General features: G+C 39.5%; 1 long non-coding RNA gene across 1 annotated transcript; it reads left to right on the top strand.

The window, feature by feature from the left end:
* The first annotated feature begins 274 nt into the window (after positions 1–274).
* Positions 275–8,143, top strand: LOC130604005 (uncharacterized). The gene is made up of 3 exons (XR_008973344.1): positions 275–341; positions 6,874–7,215; positions 7,880–8,143. It is a non-coding gene; the product is annotated as an uncharacterized LOC130604005 (long non-coding RNA).
* Positions 8,144–23,566: the final 15,423 nt, after the last annotated feature.

Raw genomic sequence — 23,566 nt, forward strand, 5'->3', positions numbered from 1 at the left:
GGAATGGAAGCACTCATAATAATAAAGCTATGAAATGAATTTAAAATATGATCCACATTGTTCTGAAGTAAAAAGAAAAAAAAAAATTATTCTGGTAGGCATTGGACTGAGCAGAAAAGGAAAATGACCTGAAAAGGTCATGAAACCTTAACATTTTTTAAGATTTTTTTTTTTTTTAAATCTGTTTTAACATGATTCAGAGACCTTTCTGATAGAATGGGGGGAGGAAAGAAGCATTAATCTGACAAACATACGAAGACTACTTATTCTGCAGGTAAACCCCAACAAAAAGGGGGGAGGAAGGAAGGAGGAGTAGGAAAAGGGATAAAGCTGAATATATGGTGCGAGGAAAAATAATTTTCTTGACAAAAGTTGAACATAAAGGAACTTGCAGCTAGTATTCATGGTAGAGAATTTTTTGGTTAGCAAGATTGACATTTTAATAAACTGATCTTAATTAACACTACTTTGAAATTCTGAGTTGTACGCTATCTCAAAACAGTAGAACCAGTGGCTTTTTAAATAATTTGCTGCTTGTGGGTGATCTCTTTTTGAAACAAACCCAGACCCTCCAGTCACAATTTATTTTTTATTTCAAAAATGATTTTTACTAGGAAATTTTGCTTTGGTTCAAGAGAATTATAAATCATTATTACACAGCCAGACACTTCAAACATTTTGTAAGAGCTTTGTGACCAATGAAGCATCAAAGGCGATGCTGAAATTCCTGATTACAGCATGGGTGCACGTCCATTCATTAATAAATTAAAGTTCAGGACTCTATGTTATTAACAGGATTTCTAGATTATTGTGTATTTCTCCCTTAGAAAAGGTGGCTCTTCCTGCCAGACAAAGCAAAAGGATTGTTATTCATTAATGAATGCCAATTTATGTGTTTTTGTTGTTTTTTTTTTTTTTTTTGGGGGGGGGGGGCGCAATTTAGGGCTGAAGAACTTGTATTGAGATTTCTTAGGAGCTTTTTGTTATTCTTTATTAACCAAAAACAGATCTAGATTTTGTTTCTCCTTCTCTCTTCACATGCTGTAATGCTGGCAATCTATGTAGGGAAGGAATGAAGACAGGCAAGTATTAATAGATACTTTTCTTGACCCCTTAATTTCTGGCACTAAATTATGGTCGGTGCTTGTGAATCCTTTATTTAGCTGTTGCTGTAATAAGCTCTGGGGGCATACAGCATGGAACAATGTATTTTTGAATGTACTTCAAACATGAGATAGCTCTTAAAGGTCCTGCTGTGTTCATACTTCTATTGTATTAGACACTACACAAATCCATAATAAGAGATGGCCTCTGCCCTTCAGCATTTACAACCTATGTAAATGAGAATGAATAAATGAACTGATACCTGTTTTTTTTTTTTTTTTACTGCTGGGGAGCTAAGACTTGAAGATTAAACTATTTGTTTAAAATGTGCCAGAACTGGGAAGTGATTCCCTTTTTCCTGAGATCCCACCTAGTTATTTCGTTCTTCTCAAAATACATGTCCAGAAAGAACTGATATGCAACAGAAGTGAAAGCATGCCATTACCCTGATTTGAGTTTTGTGAAATTCCTGGCTAGTTATTGGAGTTTTTAGTGTGTCGTGCTTTAAGCCCAGCCAGTAACTCAGAACCATGCAGCTGCTTGCTCACTTCCTCCCTTCTTCCCCCCACCCCCTCTCCCAGAGCAATGAGGAAGAGAATCAAAAGAATGTAACTCCATGGGCTGAGATAAGAACTGTCCAGTAACTACGGTATAACACAAAACCATTACTACCAATAATAGTAATGATAAGGGAAATAACAATGGGAGAGAATACAGCTGCTCACCACCTGCCAACTGATAGCCAGCCTGACCTGAGCACTGATCTGGCACTGGCCTTCTTGGTAATTTCCCCCAGTTTATGTAGTGGGCATGAAGTGTTGTGGTATGGAATACCCCTTTGGCTAGTTTGGGTCAGGCTCCCTTTTATTCACCTCTTCATGTACGCTGGTTTTAAGTTCATCTGAAGCTGTGGAATTGATTGAACTTCCAGTGAAGCTTCTTTCCTGAGATGGGCTAGACTAAAATGCAAGGTACTGAAAGAAGCAAAAATACTCTGTAGAATGCTATTCCTCTCCACACTCAGCTGGAGCAGCAGACTATAGGGGGATGTTGAGGTTTACCGACTCCATAGTTGCTCTCTTAAACTGCCTACATAAGCACTAGCACTTTCATGTAAGCGTTTCAGTGGCTTCAAAATAGCTTCTTCGTGCTAATCTGCATGCAAACAAGAGAGTGACTCTTCACTGTTTTCTACCCTGTGTGGAGTTTATACTTTTGCAAAGAGGTTATCAAATAAGACATTGATCATTGATTGTGTTTTAAGACAATTTAACATGAATTATTCATATGTACAAAGAAGACAGCAAACCAAGGCTTTAACTGTAGGTTACACATTCTCTATGTAGATTAAATAACAAAGCCTCACCTGTAGAACAGATGTTCTTAATTTTGTGAGATATTTGATTCTTCAGTTTTTTTCCCCCCTGTTTACAGGGCTAGTCAAGAGCATTTGTAAAGAGATTAACTAAAACAATTCATATTTTTTCAGATAGTTCTATTTCTAATCTCTATAATTTACTTAGAAGAGTAGTTGTAATTGGAAATAGTTAAAATCATGGAATAGGCAGTTTTAAGTCTAATAGCTTAATTCAAGAGGTTTCAAATCTTAAGCAGACAAATAGGAAGAAAGAAAGTAGGAAGGGATGTCATAATGACAAAGGAAGTCTGACCACATCAGTGGAGATCCTGAATGTTCTCTGACTGCGATGACTTGGTTCCTTCAAATAAAATTAATGGGGTATTGCATCTTTAAATTTCTTCTTCGGAAATATGGTTTACTGTGCTGTACATCTGATGTTTTATTCACCTTTTGATATTATTTGTGGGATTGTTACCAGTTGTATTAAACTGATGCAACAAAACATGTTGTAGTCGTAAATGTGAGATTCTTGGAGCTTTGACAGAAGTTTCTGGTGTCACCCTCAGTAGATCATTTACCTTTTTAATTTATTGGTTCCTGTTAGATGAGAATAATATATTCAGAACCTCACAGGGTTGTTGTAGAGATGAGTGTAATACAAAGTGAATGCCACATTTCTGAGCACCGTCCAAGTACTTTAAATAGGAATCAGGGTTTTCTTGAGAGCTATCACCATTTTCCTGTATCTCTCTGTGTAGGTAACTAAAGGGAAAATGAGGTGCTACTATGTCATGCGTAGCTGTGTGACTGTCTGCAGTGCAGTCAGTGGCATGTATTGTGACTTTGGCCCAGTTTATCCTTTCAGGGTCTCTTTCCACTTGTAGAAACACAGCAGACCCTCTTGTTTACTTGTTTGTTTTCTTTTGCTTTGTTTTTGCCTGAACCAATAAAATATTTAAACACAATAAAAATGTTTATTAGAGGCAAACAGCACAGTAGCTATGTCTAAAAAATAAATAAACCTGTGGTGAACAAATCTTAGTCCCAGGTGTTTCTGTGATGCCAGTCATGAAAGCTGGAAAAGTATTCATTATAAACTATCAGTTCTGTCAAGATCAAGGATAGATTCCTGGAGTGAGAAGCAAAAAAGGCAAAATGAAAGGATCTCCTTCTTTGTTACAGACAGTTCTACATATACTTACGTATATGCTGTGCATGTATGTTTGTGCATATGCATGTGTAGGTTTATACACAGTCTATATAAATCAGTAGTGCTATCATCTACTGAAAACAATCACAAAAGTGTGCTCTTTGAAATGTGAATATCAAAAGAATTCTTTTCTCCATTGTGGGGTTCCCAGAATAAAACAACTGTAGGGAGAATTCAACCAACCCACCCAAGTTACTGCCTATTTGAACATGCAGCCTTTAATCTCGACTGAATATACCAAGCCTTTAGTTGCTATTCAGGTTCTGTTTCTTGAATATGTGGTGGAGGAGCAAGTGAGGTGCTGAATAATATCTCTTCCCCCAGCCATGAAATTCAGTGTGTCATCACTAGGGTGAGCTTGGAAACAGCTCCTTGAGTTAGTAGTCAAGGCCACAAAAAAGTAACTACTTGGTGTGAAGGTGTTTGGTTTTATGCCTTTCAGTTCTGACCACACAGTCTTTAATCTTCATTCCCAAACCCAGCAGAGCAGGATTTCACCATGTGAGACAAGGTAGTAGTTTCCAGTTTTATTAATACACAAGCTTTGTCTTTGACATTAGCAGTCAAAGTGACTGCCTGGAGTTTTGGAAAACTAGCCTGGATAGCCTTCTCATATCAGACTACCTTACACTGGCTGTCCTGAAAAAGGAATAAGCTATCTTGTATATGTTGCATATACTCAGGTGGGTTGGGAGGTAGAGGAAAAGGTGCTGGATTGATGGGGTAGTCAGAGTTAGGAAAGGATGGGATAAGGGTCCTGCTTTGAGGACATGACCTTTACAATAATAGAGCAGGAGTGTTAAAAGGCTAAAAGAAAATCTGAGTTTGGTTATGTAGTGCTAAGGGGCTTGGAGTTGTGGTGGGGGGAGCAGTTAAAAGCCATAAGAAAAAATAGATCCTCAAGGTATGTGGCTTGTAAATTCACTTTCTTAAAGAATAATACAGGGCTTCACCTTTTTACTCACTAGGGACCTGGATATTCCTGCAAGAATATTTTGTCATTTGCTCCATTTCTGTTTTCAAGAAACTTCATTCCTCTGTGTTCTGTTTTCCTATCTGCGCTTCAGAGGATGCATTAATTAAGTAGATTAGTGTCCTGCTATTAGTTAATCAAGTTAGCACATGGGCTCCTGTGTCGTGTCCTGGGTATTTTGATGTAATGTGTGAAGTATTATAAGTACTAAGTAAATTTTTTTATAAAAATGCAATGTTCTGTTTTTCTAAGAATCCGAACTGCTCTTACAGGCCTTAGCCTCTCCTTGGGGTATGTAGAAAGTGTAGTTCCTTGATGGGCTTGCTACAGTATCAAAAAATGCCGTGGTATTGCTGTATCTTGCTGTCTTACTTGTGTCTATGTATCTCTGTGTAACCACGCTGTAAACTGGATTGGTAAACTGTCCTCAGTTGACAAGCAAGCAAGTGTACCACCTCCATATTTCAACCCAGCTACTTTAAGCCAGATGTTTTCAGTGAACTAGTTTACTAAGAAGTTGTAACAGTACCACTGTTAAGGTGGTAGCTGGTAACTGAGGCTTATTTGTGTTTTTTGGGGGGTTGAGTGTTTTGTTTTGTTGGTGGGGTGGTTTTTTGGTTGGTTGGTTGGTTTTCTGGGTTTGTTTTTTTTTTGTTTGCTTGTTTTGTTTGGGGGGATGTTGCTTATTTTTTTGTTTGTTTGGTTGGTTGGTTGGTTTTGGCAGCTGTAAAACAAAGATGATACAGAACTACTTACTTAGTGCCACCTAGGCAATGTGATCTCCCTACGAGTGTATTTAATAACCAGACTAGCTCCAGATGCTTTTGTTAATGAGAGTAGTGTTTAAAAGAAGGAAGCCTGATTTCTCTGTGCCTTGCTTAGATCTTGTCACATGGGCCACAAAGTGGTTGCATAGCAGTTCCATTCTTCTTTGAGCTGAAAAAAGAATTGGCTTCCCATTAAGTGTCACAGAGCATCATGCCCCTAAAACTTTCATAAGATTAAAAAGGCAACAATTCTGATTTTAAAATGAGAAACATACTTGTGAGACACTGATCAATTCTCATCTTATAATGTTTAGCTTATATTGTTTGCTTTATGGTATGTTGTATAATACCTGCTTCATTTGCTTACCTTGTTTGCTTTATGGAATGTTGTATAATACCTGCTTCATTTGCTTACCTTGTAGGCTCTTTAATGTTATTCAATGTAATAACCATAGCTATTTCTTCATATTCAGAATTCAGTACTTTCAGTCCAAGTCAAGATGGGAAAATTCTTTGACTCAGCTAAGATGAATTTTCACATAGGGCAAGAAGATCCTCAGTAACTTTGTGCTGGTGAATACGTACATTTAACAGTTTGTGAAGAATCATGAGCTTCTTGGAACTGGCACTTGCGTTACAGCTTTCAGTGGAGAAACTGGCATTTGAAAGCATGGGAGATCTCGTGTTAATAAACCTCAGAGCCTTGAATATATTGGCTGGTCTTTTCCAAGATACTGCTGGCTGTGTTTGTGCTCCAGAATACAGACTATCCCAGCTTAACTGGGAGTCAGAATGCAATGTGATGCACAGTCCCCTTGTGAACCTGGGTTCCTTTTGAAAAGGAAATTTGGTGCACAAGGAGGAAGGAAGTTACACTGTGCTCTGGTTAAGTCCCCTGAGACAAATAGGTCTGTAATAGGCCTGAGTATAGATGCAGGTATATTCCCCTTGGTCTCATCTTATGAGCAGAAGCACTGCTGTTGATCTAGTCCTACTGACTGCTGTGGATACCAATTTACAGCTGAAAATTTTATATTTCTGTTTATTTGTGTAAAGTACATGTGAGAACTATGAGTGCTTTTAGGATGGAAATTGTAGTCCAAGCACTGGTTTGCAACAAATGGGTAGAACTTTAGAGAACAGGGAGAGGTGAGTAATTGGGCTTTCATAACTTAAGGAGTTGTTCCTAATTACTCATGTGCATGCTTCTAGCCTATAATTCCAAGATAAGAGGTATTACATATTAGAATGTCATGATTTCAACTAACAACTGGTTTAATCTAATCTACTTTCCTTTGTAATAACAGTGAATCACAAGTATGGTGTGGTCCCTTAACAGTTTGTCTACTAAGTGGGAATTTGTTAAGCTGTGCTAACTGTAGTTTGCAGTCACCTGTCCATACCCTTATTTGCTGCTTTGTTGGGCACTCATTCTTTCCATCATATTTTCTCTCATCAGGTCATGGAAATAATCACTCCCTACAAAGCAGTGCTAAGTTAAGAAACATTTTAAGAAGGAGTTTCTAGGCTTGCTATCAGGCAGTTGCACTATTCACCAGCACTGGACATTTCAGTACAGAAGAGCTGGCTGGCAGCCTTAGCACAGTAACAGCACAACTCAAACAAATGATTATTACAGTTAAGATGTGATGATAGCATCTGTGAAAATGTAACCAACCCATCAAGGAACATGCAGAATTGAAGTGAACAGTTGCACTGGCAGTAGAGACTAGCGATCATAAATCATCTAGCAGCCTAAGTATAGACAAAGCTGAGGATCTGAAGAGCATCCCAAGCACATGTGAGAGTCTTCCTTTTCCCTTTCTGCTCTTCTGTCACCTTCTCCAATATAGGCTGCTGAGAAAGTAGAATTCTTCCTCTGGGTTTGTTTTGACAGCATCTCAGAGAGTTTACAAAATAATTTTTGGTGTAAAACTTGTCACCTTGCTTGACAATTTTCTTGCCTCTTTATAATGTTCTGTGGGGTAACGTAAACTATATTTGAGTAGTTCTTGCTTTGAGGAACATGTGCCTCACGGGGGTTGTAAAGGCAGGAAATGAAAAAAAAAAAAAGAATGAATGAAAGGCACAGCAGCCTGACCAGGCGCATTGAGAGGGAAGCTGCATTACTTTCTTAAATTGTCTTTGCCTGTAGGTGTGGCCTGGGAGCTGCTGGCAAAGTTATGGTGGCATGTGATAGAAAAAAAAATATTTTTTTCCCCAGCCTCCTGCAAACCAGTTTCTTGCAATCATTCCATCTAATTTTACTACACTACATTACTACATTGGCTGAAGGATGGAATGGAGGGGAAATGCAGGACAATGCAAGCTGTCTCAGTTACAGTACTTACGGGGAATGGTGGCAGTGCCACATATTTGAGTTGTTCACATTTAATCCTATAGCTTGACTGCCTGTGCCACAGTTCGCCCTCATTAAGAAACTTTTTTCATTCTTCTTATGCCAGATCCATCAACATTGTTTGAGGCTGCTCTGCTGTGGAGGTAAACGATACAGGACAAAGAGGGTTTGAGCTCATGTTCTGACTCCATGCAAACTGCTTTGAATAGGGCTTTTCCCTCCATATATATTTATATGGGTCTGAGAAAGAATTTGCATCTCCTTATTTCATCCAAGAGAGTTGAAGGTATTTGAGAGGTGGAGAAACGAGTTACTTCATGAAGGGGCACTGACAGCTTTGCAAGACGGACTCAGTGAATATAGATTCTAAATCTCTGAGTAAAAAAGATATGTGAACATAATGTAAATAGACAAATTAAGAAAAAATTCTGATTCTGGATTGTTGGTTGCTTTTTCTTCTCAAGAAATTCATTAACAAAACTTGAAAAATTGCATCTGTTATGATGGCTTTAAAAAAATTATAAATTCTGAATCTCACTAGCACAGAATGCCTCTTTATTTTCTGGCTAGCATGAGAGTCGGTTGACTTGTACAGTAATACAGAACTCAACAAGAATAAACTAGAAGGAAAGTATTCGGTAAAATAAGCCCCGTGAATTAAATGAGAATTCACAGCAGTAAAATTAAATGGGGAGCTTTTCATCTGCTCACTCTGCAATGTATCTAAAATCAACAACTGCCTGTGAAGAAATTTATACAAATAACTTTAAACTTTGTTTTTCAACTGAGTAATGCTCTATTTGGCTACACCCATGATTTTGCAGTAAAAGCTGTGGCCAAAGCCTTTTCCCTACAGCTGGTAGACAATGGATACCTTTATTCTAGTTTATGTAAATTAGGGACTACCACCCAAAGGCTGGGACTATGAACATCCTTCATATATATTTACAAACAAGATAGATGTGAGTTTAATTAAAATGCTAGTAATACTTCTGCACTTTCCTCAAATTCTTGTTTGCATGTCTAGCATATTAAAAAGGTTGTTTATTTGCAGTCTCTTTGCCTTTTTTTGTTTGTTTTCTTTGCTTCTGTCGGGCTAAAGTCATATAGCCAGGATCTTCACAGCATTCAGCACAATGCTCTGGGAATGTGCATGAAGTGGAAAAGATTGGTTAATACTTGTGGATGGAGTAACTCTATGGAAAGTAAGATGCACATCTAGAGCAGAATTTTTTTACCTGGGATATTTTCATCCTGTTCCCTTTTCTCTCCAAAGTAAGTTCCACTTCTAAGTACAGTTTGAATACCCTTAAGACATCAATAAATGGGCCATTTTAAAGACAAGAAATGTACCAGTTATGTTACTAGCTTCAGGGTTGTTCAAGCCCTATATCCTTTAAAAGAAAGAGAGGGACAAATGATAAATTAGCATTTCCAGAGGAACACAATGCATTCTGAGCCCTGGCATCACCTGTGAAAATTCTGGCAAAACTCAGTTTTGGGGAAGCTGGCAGTCACTGATCTTTCTGTCCTTGAAGTACATTGATACTGCTTTCTTAGATTTATGGTGCTCTAGTGGAAGAGACGTACTAGAATTGAGAGGAGGGAAGTAAGTAAAATGTAATTGTGTGCTCCTTTGCACCAGAAGAAATTTCCTTGCAATAGATCATACCATCCAAAAATCTGACTGGATAACATTGTTTCTGCTTTGCCTGCATACATGAATTTCTGAGAAGATATTTACAGCAGTGTAGAGACACTGTATTTTTGTGTTGCTGCCCTGCTCTCTCCACTTTTCCCCCATAATCTCATGGAATTTCTTGATGGATCTCAAGATACACATTAAGTATTTAAATATTGAGATTCACGTTAAGTATTAGGAAAGGTAGGCTGTAGAGTTATTCTGAAAGGACAGAAGGATGAAAATTGCAATTTTCCCTGTGTATGGAAATATGTGGGAATGCTCATCTGCTCTGTACCTTTTTTTGAGGGGAACACATTTCTCAGTACCCTTCTTTTTGCTTTTAAACAGCTGCTTTTGTTGGGGAAGGGTACAGACCTAGCTATATTATCTTTCAGATAGGCACACACTCCTTTTGTTGTATTAAGGAAAAGAGAGCCAAAGATATCAAGCAACAGGGTAAAAAAGAAGTAACTCCTGAGAAACAAAATGTGTAATTAAAAATAAATTAATTGTGAAAAGTTCTCCAAAAGAATCTTTTTCAAGTCTGTGGCAGAGGATGAATCCATATCCTAAAAAAGAATGAAGTCAGCAACTGTATGCACTTTTCATGACTGTCATGTAAAACCTAGCAAACAGATTATTCGTTGGCTTAGTAGATTAGACATGAGGGCTTCTGTAAATTAAAAACAAAAGCAGCTTTGGAATGTATTTCACTGTCTCAGTTGGAAAACAAAGATCTCTTTCTCTCCACCCCTTCTTTTCCTTAGGATAATTAAAAATAAAAAGTGTGCAGAGCCATATAAATAAAACAAGGGCTGGGATGAAGAAAAAAAAGGGAAAAATCTTCCTTCAAAGAGATGTCAGCAATCACAGTTTTCATTTGTCTGTGCCAAGAAATGTGCTTATATGTACGTCTGAATGTAGTTTATTCTTGACTATTTATGGAAGTTATGGTCTTAGAGACCTTAATATGTAATAAAAAAAAAGAAAAATCCTTAATTACAATCTGTTTTAAATGATGCTTAGCTTAAAAGCTTTCAAATACCCCTCTAAGCATTACAGAGTGTTCCACTGTCTTCCTTTTCTAACATTCCTTACTGGTACTAATACATTAAAGTTTATGCTCTAATTATATAGGATTTTGTTATAATTTACTTCAAGAAAGTGTGAATGCATTCTTCATGGGCAAAATATGTTACTTTGAATTTCTGAAAAACCCCTTTGGCTATACAACTTCTCAAGTTTGTAACCTAAAAGAGAGCACAGTATGTAGTAAAGAACACAGAATACATTAAAAAACAGTTCACTGTTAAAGATCATTCAAGAAAGAGGAAAAACACAGTCCAGGAGCTTAAGTGCCTGAGGACACCCAGAATTGTGCCTTGACATGTTATGCAATTATTTACTTTTCCATTAAGTGAAAAATTTTTAAATTGCCATGACTCACAATATACATATTCTGATCAGGAGCTACAGAATAACTTAAGAGATGCTTGCCTAACACACAAGTTTCTGATTGGAGTGAATGCTTTGTCAATATTTATCCTTCCTCTTTTATTTTGTGGTAGCTTCTTTTCTGTGCTTCTCCATCTATTTATTTCTCTGCTCATATTTAATTTTGGGCTGTCTTATCAGACTTGGGTGATGGGAAGATGACAAGCTAAAGGAAACAAGGTTCACAGAGAGCAGTCTTTGCTTGGTCATAAGGAAGCTCAAAAATACATTTCTTTTCCAGAAATTGTAGTTTTCTCTGGTGCCCCATTCTGCTGGGTTACATTCAGCTTGAGAAGAGGATGTGGAGCAAAGAATAACTGAAGAGTGTTATTGTCCCCCTGGAAGCCATTAGCTGTGGTATAGCCACATCTTAGCCTCTGTTTCCATCTTGTAAGCAGTGATGACAGAACATGAGTTTTCCTTAATAGTCTTTGAAAGGATGCTTCTGCAGGACATCAGTGGGGAAAATTCAGTCCTCAGAGTCATGTGGAAGTCTAATGGACACAAGTGACTAGCATCTATACAGGTTTCAGGTGTAGCACCAAGAATTTACTATGTTGTATGAGGAATACAGAATCAGTTTTTGAATCAGCAGTTGGGAAAGATCTTAGGCAGTTTTGGCTAATAGAATTATCTGGCCAGTTATCAGACATGTTCCATTCAAGACAGTAATTCTCAAGGATATTCTTGATTTTTTTATTGAATGTTTTTTATCTGTAAACACTACAGTCTTTATGTTGAAACTAATATTAATTTTCAATTCTGGGCCAACTGGCAGATCCAAATACAAATATTACTAATTGGCTGCTCATAAGCCTTTCTAGCAATTAATTCAGTTATAAACGATTCAGACCTTTCTGTAACCCAAATAAGATTTATGCTTGGTTTATTTTTTACAGAATTATTTCATGCCAGACAAAGATGTGTAATAAACCATTACTGAGGGTGGAGGAAATCAGATGTTTTTTGACATTAACTTAGCTGCAGTAGTGTGGCAGACAAATTAAGTGCAATTACCTTTTGTTGTAAAACTTTTTAAAAGTATTAAAAAAGATTTTTAATATTTATAAGAACAGAGTTCTTTAATTTCCAGCTTTTACTTGGAATATTCTGTCAGCAACTTTGAAAATCAAAGAAAGTGTAAGGAAAGGCTGCGTAGGGAAGATGTAAAATTCTAATCCTGACCATTGGTACAAAGAGGAACCCAGTATTCTGTGAAAATCTGTTGTTTCCTGTAAGATTATGCATCTATATATTTATGCATTATTGTTAGTTTTCCAGATTGAGGTTTTTTGTTGTCTAAGTCACTGAAATGAGTGGTCACAAGTAATTATACACGTTTCTTCACTGCATTTTCGTATGGTGATGAGCACATGTGAAACCAGGCCTCTGAGTGAACTCTGGATCCTTTGGCACTCTGTAAGCGCTGAGGCATTTCATGCTGGTATTCCAGCCGAATTTACAATTGATTACATTTGCTTGTCTAAGCTGCCCTGCAGTCACCATTGGCACAGTGTTTTTTCTCTTTTCCAGTTTTAAACTGTCTTTTCTTGAATTAGACAGCTGCATTCCAGCTCTGTGACATCTACATTTTGGGGATGGTTAGGCCCCAATCCACACAGGGACCACCCGTTCCTCTTTTATGTCTGAATGGTATCTGGCACCTATTTGGCTTCTATCTCAAAATTCCTCTGTAGTCTGTATGTCCTGGGTTCAGCAGTAGCAGTCATTTTTCTCCTTCTTAGTAGCTGGTGCAGTGCTGTGTTTTTGACTTTCAGCCTGGGAACAGCGCTGATAACACTGATGTTTTTAGTTGTTGCTCAGTAATGTTTACTCTGAACAAGGACTTTCTGAGTCTCATGCTCTGCCAGGGAGGGGGGGAAGCCGGAAGGAAGCAGAGACAGAACACCTGACCCAAACTAACCAAAGAGGTATTCCATACCACAGCATGTCATGCCCACTATTTAAACTGGGGGCAGTTACCCAGAAGGGCAAGATCAGTGCTCGGGTTGGGCTGGGTATCAGTCGGCGGGTGGTGAGCGGTTGTATTCTCTACCCTTGTTATTTCCCTTTTTATTATTACTGGTGGTTGCAGTAGTGGTTTGTGTTATACCTTAGTCACTGGGCTGTTCTTATCTCAGCCTGTGGGAGTTACAATTTTTCAGTTCTCCTCTCTATCCCTCTGGGAGCAGGGGAAGGAAAGCGGGGGAGTGAGCAAGTGGCTGTGTGGTTCTGGGTTGCCGGCTGGCCCTAAACACTGTACTGTTTTGGATTTGGTTGCTTTTTGTTCCTCCTATTTATTATAGTTCACAGAGACTGAATGAAATTCAAAGCCCATTAATAATGGGTCACAATAAGCATACATTGGTTTGTTTAGAAGATTTTTAATGATTGCCAGAATCATAGAATAGTTAGGTAGGAAAGGACCAAGCCCCCTGCTATGGGCAGGGACACTTCACACTAAACCATGTCACCCAAGGCTCTATCCGACCTGGCCTTGAACACTCCCGGGGTGGAACATTCAAAACTTCCTTGGGCAACCCATTCCAGTGCCTCACCACCCTAACAGGAAAGAACTTCTTCCTTATATCCAATCTAAACTTCCCCTGTTTAAGTTTTAACCCGTTACCCCTTGTCCTGTCACTACAGTCCCTAATGAAGAGTCCCTCTCCAGCATCCCTATAGGCCCCCTTCAGATACTGGAAGGCTGCTATGAGGTCTCCATGCAGCCTTCTCTTCTCCAGGCTGAACAGCCCCAACTTCCTCAGCCTGTCTTCATACGGGAGGTGCTTGAGCCCCTTTGTCATCCTCTTGGCCCTTCTCTGGACTTGTTCCAACAGTTCCATGATATTTTTATGTTGATGACATCAGAAATGCCCAGAAAAGCTGGCTGGACAGACCATCAACTGCTCAGAATTACAGTAAAACTGGGTGAACCTAAAATGGACTGATAATCCGTAGGCTGGAAAAAAGATTCAGGCCAGCAAGTCTGTGAACCAGGGGAAGTCACGCAGGCATCCGTGCTGTCCTCTCACATGTGAAAAGGAGTGGAATAATGATTATGACAAAAGCAAAGATTGCTGTTTAGCTATGCTTCTTGCTGTAATTTTGATGAAGATGCAGCAGAGTCTTTTCTTAGCACCTCCTAGAAAGTTCAAGGGCTGCCCACATCCATCATTGCTAAGAGAGGAATTACTCTGCATCCAATATGCAAAAAAACTGCTTGGAAATGTTCTCTATTTCCTTCTGTAGGATTTTCAGAACCTGCGTGACTTCTGGTTGCTGTTCTAAAGAATAGATGAAGTTGAGTGGTTCGTAGGCATAGCAGTTGGAGATGAAGGGGAAACGGCACAGAGCATCTGCTCTTCACCTCTTTCTTAATTATGCTTTCATCTTGTCTGTTTTCTGAAAGTGTAATACATTGTTCTGGGTACATTTTACTGGTCAACCAAGAGTATCTTTTGTCAACTTGCATCCTCTCTGTTATTTACCTCACCCTTCTGTGGATGAAGGGTAAAAGCAGCTTCTCACAAATAGGCTTAATTTCCCAAGATGCCAAATAATATGGCCCTATGCAGTAAAGCTACAAGGCTAGACATGTGAAAGGACAGACTTGGTGAGGTCTTGCACAAGTGGTGTGTTCCATACCCAAAGTTGCTTTCATTATTAAGCAGCGGGAACTTAGTAAGTTGTCCAGCAGACACAGATTTTGGTGTCTTCTGTATTTTCCATGTGATTTTACCCATTACGTTCACTGGTCATTGCATCTTATTCCTGCTTTTTATTCAGTGGGATTCTTCAGCCCTGTGTCCCGTTAATAGCTTAATATCAGCTGTACTTACAGCTTATTGTCTCTTATTTTGGTGTAATTTCATCAGAAAAGGCATACTTTAAGAAGAAGTTGGCAGATTCAGGACATGGTTCTGTAGGTGAGTGAAAGAGAAGGGGATTTTGCATGGTGGGTTTATTTTTATTGTGGTTTGTTTCTCCCATGTGATAACCTAGAGTGTAAAAGGGTACTGCAGAAACAGTTGACTTCCCAAGGCCCAGTGCAGATCTGTTGTCGTACCTAGAGTTATACCTGGGTCAAACTAGTGTGAAAATCAAATAAAGACAACATGCAGTAAAAATACCTTTAAATTATAGCCATTTGCTTTCTTGTCTTTATTTATTTCAAGAATCTTTACAGGATCAGCTTATTCAATTTATATCTGGCTCAGAACTTATTTGTCATGAACACTAAGTCAAACCTTATTTGGTTTACTAAATTCTGAGACAGAATACCTGGGTTTGATAGAGTGGAATTGAGTGCTCATGCAAATCTTTGTATAGACAGTTTAAAAAAAATAAGTGTTTTTGAGAGTAATAATTATATCTACCCTGGGTTGTGAAATCCCCCTGAAAGATTTGAGAGGAAAATGTTACTGTGATTATAGAAATCTCAGTAGCTTAACTAGACTTTGCTTCTCTTTGGAAATGCTAGCAGATAGTAGAGGAGACTATGGACTAATGTCTTGCCAAGGGCCTTTTTTTCATGCCGGAACTATTCCCCCTACCACTACCACCCCTCCTCTTCATGCACCCCCATCTCCACCCCCCAAGATAAAAATCTGTAAAAGCTTTTCAGTGCAGCAAATTCCATTTTCTCTTCAGACATGCATAACTGAACAGTGTGTGTGTGTGTGTTGGTCCAGAAATGGCAAAAGAGATAAGATCTCAAGACAAAGCTTAGTCTTGGGATAGACAGAATGTTCATGGTTCTACTATAAGTCTCTGGCTTATGAGTGTTTGAAAAGTAAATGCTGGCATAACTCTAGCTATCATATAACAGCAGTCATTCCCTGTTTAACCCCTAACTGTGCCTATATTGTCAGTCCTTTTATGGGTTAAAAAAAAGGTATTTCCAGACTTATGGCTGATTCTCAATGGCAGCTTTTGCTCACTTAAACCAGGACAGTATATATCTGGGCAAGTTTTTAGTTTGGTGGTTTTTGGGTGAGGGATATTTTTTTTGTGGGGTGGGGTGTTTGTTTGTTTTCTTTTTTTCCCCAACAAAGCACAAACATGGCCTCCCTAGCTTTTATATAAAAGAGCTCTGGCACAGTTTCACACCCCTCATTTAAACATTGTTTTATGGGATGAATTCTAAATCCTCATTGCCTAAATTGTCAGGATGCTTAATGTGATTAGCAAGCTGCTTAAGTTGAAAAGTGGCCTATTTTAAGTACGCTTCTTTTCTGCCAAAGGTTTCTTTTTCTTGGGCATTTTTCCTGTCTCTTCATTATTCTTTGAAGGGACTGCTGCAGTTCTCTCTGGTGATTGAAACTATGCCAAATTGCATGTGGCTGCCCAAATCTTTGTAATGATTATTAATAGAGTTTTGGAACAAATTGAGTTAACTAGTGTGTCTGTAATCAATGACAATCAATTCTATTCATCTGTAAGAACTAACTTTGCCTGGTCACCCTATTATGTAAAATACAAGTGGCAACAGTTTGTATATTAACACAGCTGACATGACCTCTGGTTTTGCATACGTTCGATACTTGGTGTGACCTTTTTTACTTGCTTCATGTGTTTAATCATGTTTCATCATCTGTCTATCTGTAAGGTTTGTTGGTTTCACACTGTATTGTAATTTTTACTGCTGTGGCAGAGCATTTACGATAAAACAGTGGTGGGTTTATTGATCTAAACCGTCACTCAGATAGATCTCTGTCTTATATAAATCAGCATATCTCTATCGAACTTACTCATGTGGCTTAATCTTCTGGTGTTTCACGTTCTGTGAGTATTTCTGTCATTTTATATGGTCTGGTATCACAGAACATGGTGCCAGAATACTACTCGTGTCTTAGGCTCTTTGTAAGATGCCCGGTTGCTGTGCATGTATGCATTACTGAAATCTCTCATGAAGAACTCGAAGGGCTCTGACCATCATATGAAGATAATTCTTTTTAGTAATGGCTAGAACTCAAAAGTTGCAGAATTACAAGTGGATGGCCAACATGTGCTTAGGAACCTTGCTAGAGTGACAGCACTGATTAAGGCCAAGTATCATTTATTCAACAATGCTAATAAGCCACAGCATAGATTAAGAACAGGAATAATATGTATGATATTTTTAACCCAGCCTTCCACTAGCCTCTATTTTTCAGCTCAGAATTTCTGAGTCTCATGTTGTGTGTTTGTTTAGTAATTTGCAGTGTATTTCTTCTTTTAAGTGTAAGGTGCTGGTGTGCTCTTGCTTGAAAAACATTCAGCTGGTCTACTATCTTGTTTGCTGTTTTTTGTCATGTCTCCCTCCCCCTGCTTTTTTCTTTAATAAACTTTGTTTTCTAGCTTTGTTTGGTAGTCCCTTGTGCTTGTATTAGGAAAAAGTCAACATATTATTCTTATCCACTTTTTTCACGCCACTCATGATCTTGTAGCCTTATCATACCACCTTCTAAACACTGTCTTTCATGCTGAAGTCCTACTGTAATCAGTCTCTTCCTTCTATATAGAAGGAGATACTTCTAAAGTATCGTTTTCAATACTGAAAGCCAAATAGCACAGTGTAGTTGAGGAATAAGTAAATGAATTTATATGGAGGGGTTTGAATGTGGTCACTTGTCCTGTCCTGCAGCAATATTTAAGAAAATCTTAGGATGGGACAACTGCAGTCATCCAGTCTGACCTGTTAAAGGCGGGCTAACATAAAGATCAGGTTGTTCAGGGCCTTATCAAGCTGAGTTATAAAAAATTCCTAAGGTAGAGGCTCCACAGGCACTCTGTATGACTGCAGTTAGATCCCTCTGGAGACTTGTCTTCTGGCTAAATACTGATCCTTCAGCCTGTGTTGTATCATTTCCTCCAGCCCCTACCCATATTAGGGCCCTTCTTCTGCACTCTCAGGAGTTTGTGGAAGACTGGACACAGTATTCCAGGTGTAGCCTCTCAAGTGCTGAGCACCTTCTCTTGACCAGCTGGCTATATTCTTGCTAATGCAAACAAGTAGGTTGTTGACCTTCTTTGCCACAGGAACTCATTTAAACTTGACCCCCAATTCTCTTTCCGCAGAGCTATTTTTAGTCAAATGCTTCCTAGCCTCTATTTTTGCACTGGGGTCTTTCTTCCAGAATTTGCATTGTCTTTTTAGTTTTCATGAGGCTCACACTGGCCCTCTCCTTGAGCTGTTTGAGGTGTTCCTGAATGGCAGCCCTGTCTTCAGTGTATCTACTGCTCCCCACAGTGTGGTGTCATTTGTGAAGCTGGTGAGGGTGTTCTCTATTTTAGAGTTAGTCACTGATGGAGACATTAAACAATTACCCAGGTAGCAGCACCTGAGGAAAACTCCTCATAACCAGCTGCCATTAGTCTTTGAAGTACTGACCACTACCCTTTCAGCTTCAACATTTCTAACCTTTAATTTCCTTTTTTTGACTGCTACTGAGCTAATATTTATATAACTTCATTCTCTGTAAATTTTCTGACTTCCAGTTGAGTACATGTAGTCAGCTCACAGTCCTGCATTTTACATCTGGTTGCCAGTCTAACCTAGAATGCCTTTTTTTAATTTTTAACAGTTTGAAACTTTGAAAACTTTTTGCATTCAATTTGGAAGTAAAAACTTTTTTTCAAGAGTTTGCAAAAACTCTAAGCAATTGAAATTTCTAAGCAATTGAAAAGGAAAGCTGGTTCAACATGGGAATTTATTGTGAGTTTCTGTGGCTTAAATGTTAGATTTGATCTGACGTTGGATATATTTGTGAATGATGGAAGGCAACTTTTGAATCCAAGATGGATCATCTATACGTTGGATCAGCCAGGGTTTTTTTTTATACACTCCTAAAATTCTGCTATTGTAAATAAGTATAGAAACAGCCTTGGGTCCTTTTGACTTTCTGGGGGGACTGCTAGTGAGCAACGCCCTCAGTATCACAGTATTCAACATCGGCTATTTCTGGCTTTCAGTCAACTACCAGACGAGTGAAGTTTAAACTGAAATGCAACTGAAAAACATTTCTCATTAGTTAACCACCTGCCTATTTGCTTGGTTTTGTTGTTATTGTCTTTAAATTGTACTGGGGAGATGCCAAAACATCTGTAAAACTTTATTTTAAATCTAAAAGTTTTATTACTCTGGTGTCAAGGACTTTCTGTGCTTGCTTTTCTCCCGACACTCAAGCCACTGAACACTGGTCACGTGAATCCTGATAGAAAGCAAATGTTAACTTTTCATGCTTGAGTACCTGCTGACAGTTAACATTAAACTTGTAAGCACATGTATTTGCACTGGAAGTGGTATCTGCTGCACGAGAGGGAACACTGCTTAACATTGTAAGGTAATGTTTCTCAGATCTCCTTGCCAGAATGTAAGAATGGAGACTATTAAATAAGATCTGAGATATCCCTTCTTAGCAATGACTACTCACATACATAGTGTGATGACCATGATTGCGAGAGAAAATTACAGGCTAATACATGCAGCATTCTCTGTGTGTATATATATAACTTATATAAAATATGAATGAAAGCAAAAAGACAGTTTCCCTGAAGCCTTTTGACAGACTCTCAGCACAGAAGCTGCTAGCATAATCTGTCAACCAGAACAGCCTTTCACCAGCCTGAGAACTGAGCCCTGTCATCCCTGTGTTCTGTTCCAAGCACAGCCTATTCTTGAACCATGGATTAGGCCAGATCTTGCTTCTTCCACTTCAATTTATGGGAATTCAGTTCAACACCCCCTGAAACAGCAAACCTGGTATCTTCGCAGAAAATTTAGAGATTTGTCGTGGTGTAACACTGTGATTACTTTTCTATGGGACACCAACTCCCAATAGTATAGTCTGACTGCTTTAAAGTCTTGCAATAAACTGTCAAAATACACACTGTGGTAAAGGGCAGGGCAATCTTTTTGATAGCAAAAAGAGTTGCCATCACTGCCCACCTGCGTGCCTTCCTTATAAGTTTATTTATTGGATTTTTAGTTCTGCTCTATGGGGGTTACCATAGACTTTTTTTACAAAATGCATGAAGCCTTGGAATTCAATCCTGTTCCATGGGAAATCCTACAGGCCTTCTAAGACAGCCTGATGACATCACACTCTTTTTCTCTAGTGTAGTGTTTGCTGTTTTTTTTTGTCCTTACTCCACTTTTTTTTTTTAAGAACAGGATTTCCATCTTTGGCTTCTGACCTCAAAGCTTGGTAATAAAAACCCACAGACTTAAATTCCCGAATATTTCATTCTGCTTATCCAGAGGCCAGTGCCTAGATTTTAATTTAGTCAGCTACAGTCTCAGTTAAGAACAGGCTTCTTTATTGAGAAGATCCTCAAAATGGAGGAGGGGAATCCTTTCCTTTTGTAAAAGGAGTTATTTTTCAGTTTTCAGTTTTTTTTCTATTACCATCAAGTATATTTGTACTTTGGGCTTTAGTCAAAGTAAGTAAATATACTGGTGTTACATGGTATTTCTTTCTGTGATACACTTTGTAGGATTTACTTGAGGTAAACTTTTGCACAGATGAGTCCTCTAACAGCTTTGTAATGAAAAATAACATAGCTGATCCTACTAATCCTCTCTACTGAAACACTGTGTTGGAAAGTTGCTGTGAAAGAGGTTGTGGCTGACATTCAAAACGTTTTGGGTTTTCAACACAGTTAAAGCAACAGAGGATTTTTGCGAATAATGCAACTTGAGAGTGGCATAAGACCCTATGTACGCTACGGAATTAACGTGCAGATTTCATGCTAAGTATTTAACTGTATTGAATATATATTTTAACCAAGCTGGTAACAATGAAACTGTAACAGGATTCATCTCTGTACAAAATAATCCTATACCGTCCACAAGTAAAAAAAATCGCACTCCTCTGCTGTATTCTAAGCAGCCAAGAACATTCTGAACGTATGTTGCCTAGAGTCTCCCAGAATACTAACTTGAGCACAGTAACGCGATGTGGTAGCTGCAGGGAAATGAAGATGTCTGATACATAGATGCATGCAAAAAAAACCAGAAAACTACTGCAGTTATGACACATTTTATACAATCATAGAATAGTTAGGGTTGGAAAGGACCTTAAGATCATCTAGTTCCAATCCCCCTGCCATGGGCAGGGACACCTCACACTAAACCATGTCACCCAAGGCTCTGTCCAACCTGGCCTTGAGCACTGCCAGGGATGGAGCATTCACAACCTCCCTGGGCAACCCATTCCAGTGCCTCACCACCCTAACAGGAAAGAACTTCCTCCTTATATCCAATCTAAACTTCCCCTGTTTAAGTTTTAACCCGTTACCCCTTGTCCTATCGCCACAGTCCCTAATGAAAAGTCCATCCCCAACATCCCTATAGGCCCCCTTCAGATACCGGAAGGCTGCTATGAGGTCTCCATGCAGCCTTCTCATCTCCAGGCTGAACAGCCCAAACTTTCTCAGCCTCTCTTCATATGGGAGGTGCTCCAGTCCCCTGATCATCCTCGTGGCCGTCCTCTGGACTTGTTCCAACAGTTCCATGTCCTTTTTATATTGAGGACACCAGAACTGCACACAATACTCCAAGTGAGGTCTCACAAGTGCAGAGCAGAGGGGCAGGATCACCTCCTTCGACCTGGAGGTCACGCTCCTTTTGATGCAGCGTGGGATACGGTTGGCTTTCTGGGCTGCAAGCGCACACTGAAGCCGGCTCATGTTCATTTTCTCATCAACCAACACCCCCAAGTCCTTCTGCGCAGGGCTGCTCTGAATCTCTTCTCTGCCCAACCTGTAGCTGTGCCTGGGATTGCTCTGACCCAGGTGTAGGACCTTGCACTTGGCATGGTTAAACTTCATGAGGTTGCCATCAGCCCACCTCATAAGCATGTCGAGGTCCCTCTGGATGGCATTCCTTCCCTCCAGCGTATCAACCGAACCACACAGCTTGGTGTCATCGGCAAAGTTGCTGAGGGCACACTCAATCCCACTGTCCACATCAGCAACAAAGATGTTAAACAAGACCGGTCCCAACAGCGATCCCTGAGGGACACCACTCATTACTGGTCTCCAGCCGGACATTGAGCCATTGACCACAACTCTTTGAATGCAGCTATCCAGCCAGTTCTTTATCCACCGGGTGGTCCATCCATCAATTGATGTCTCTCCAATTTAGAGACAAGGATGTCGTGTGGGACAGTGTCAAATGCTTTGCACAAGTCCAGGTAGATGACATCAAGTGCTCTACCCCTGTCCATCAGTTCTGTAGCCCCCTCATAGAAGGCCATCAATTTGGTCAGGCAGGATTTCCCCTTAGTGAAGCCATGCTGGCTGTCACCAAGCACCTTGTTGTTTTTCATGTGCCTTAGCACGCCATCCAGGAGAATCTGCTCCAAGGCACAGAGGTGAGACTGACTGGTCTGTAATTCCCTTCTTGAAAATGGGGGTTATATTTCCCTTTTTGCGGTCATCGGGAACTTCACCTGACTGCCATGATTTTTCAAATATGATGGCCCGCGGCTTAGCAACTTCATTTGCCAGCTCCTTCAGGACCCGTGGATGGATTTCATCAGGTCCCATGGACTTGTGTACATTCAGGTATTTAAGATGGTCTCGAACCAGATCCTCTCCTACAGTGGGCCCAAGGTCTTCATTCTTACAGTCCCTGTGTCTGCCTTCCAAGACATGGGTGGTTTGGTCAGAGCCTTTGCCAGTGAAGACCGAGGCAAAGAAGTCATTCAGAACCTCAGCCTTCTCCAAATCCTGTGCAGCCAGTTCTCCCGATACCTTCCGGAGGGGGCCTACGTTCTCCCTAGTCTGTTTTTTTTTGCTATGTACTTACAGAATCTCTTCCTGTTATCTTTAACATCCCTAGCCAAGTTTAATTCTAACTGGCCCTTAGCTTTCCTAACCTGCTCCCTAGCTTTCTGGGCAACATCCCTGTATTCTTCCCAGGCTGCCTGTCCCCACTTCTGCCTTATATGAGCCTCTTTTTTCCTTCTAAGTTTCCTCAGCAGCTCCTTATCCATCCAAGGAGGTTTCCTGGCCCTCCTGCTGCACTTCCTTCTATTTGGGATGCAACACTCCTGAGCTTGTAGCAGGTGATCCTTGAATATCATCCAACAGTCTTGGGCCCCCCTGCCCTCTACGGCTATATCCCAGGAAACCTTACTAAGCAGGTTCCTGAAGAGGCTAAAGTCTGCTCTCTAAACTCTCAAACATTTGCTGGATTGTGTAGATCCTTGTGGTATTGGCAGTCTAAGTTTTACTTACCTGGATCGGATTAACTTGTCCTGTTGGCAGGTAATATTCAAGACAGAAGAATGTCTTCAGTGTTTTTTCTCACTGTTCACTGCAAAGCTGTTTCGTAGTTCTTTTGGTAGCCACAGAGTTCTTTCACGTAACATGGGTAATGGCTGCATATTTATAATTAATTCCTACAATAATATATTCTAACATAATCTCCTATTTAGGACAAGATTTGTCAAGTTGGGAGTGATAATAATTTGAAGCTGTTTAATACAGAAATAAAGGCAAAATGACTAGGGAGTAATACAATGGAAATAGAAATTAACCAAGGTGCAACTAAAATTGAAAGAGCTGAATATGCTTAGATTTGGGGAACTAGATTTCTTCCATCTAGAACACTGAAAGAAATAA

Source organism: Pezoporus wallicus, unplaced genomic scaffold (genome assembly GCF_028554395.1).
Source record: "Pezoporus wallicus isolate ANWC-B61680 ecotype Strahan unplaced genomic scaffold, APGP_CSIRO_Pwel_v1 contig_2025, whole genome shotgun sequence".
Taxonomy (NCBI): Eukaryota; Metazoa; Chordata; class Aves; order Psittaciformes; family Psittacidae; genus Pezoporus; species Pezoporus wallicus.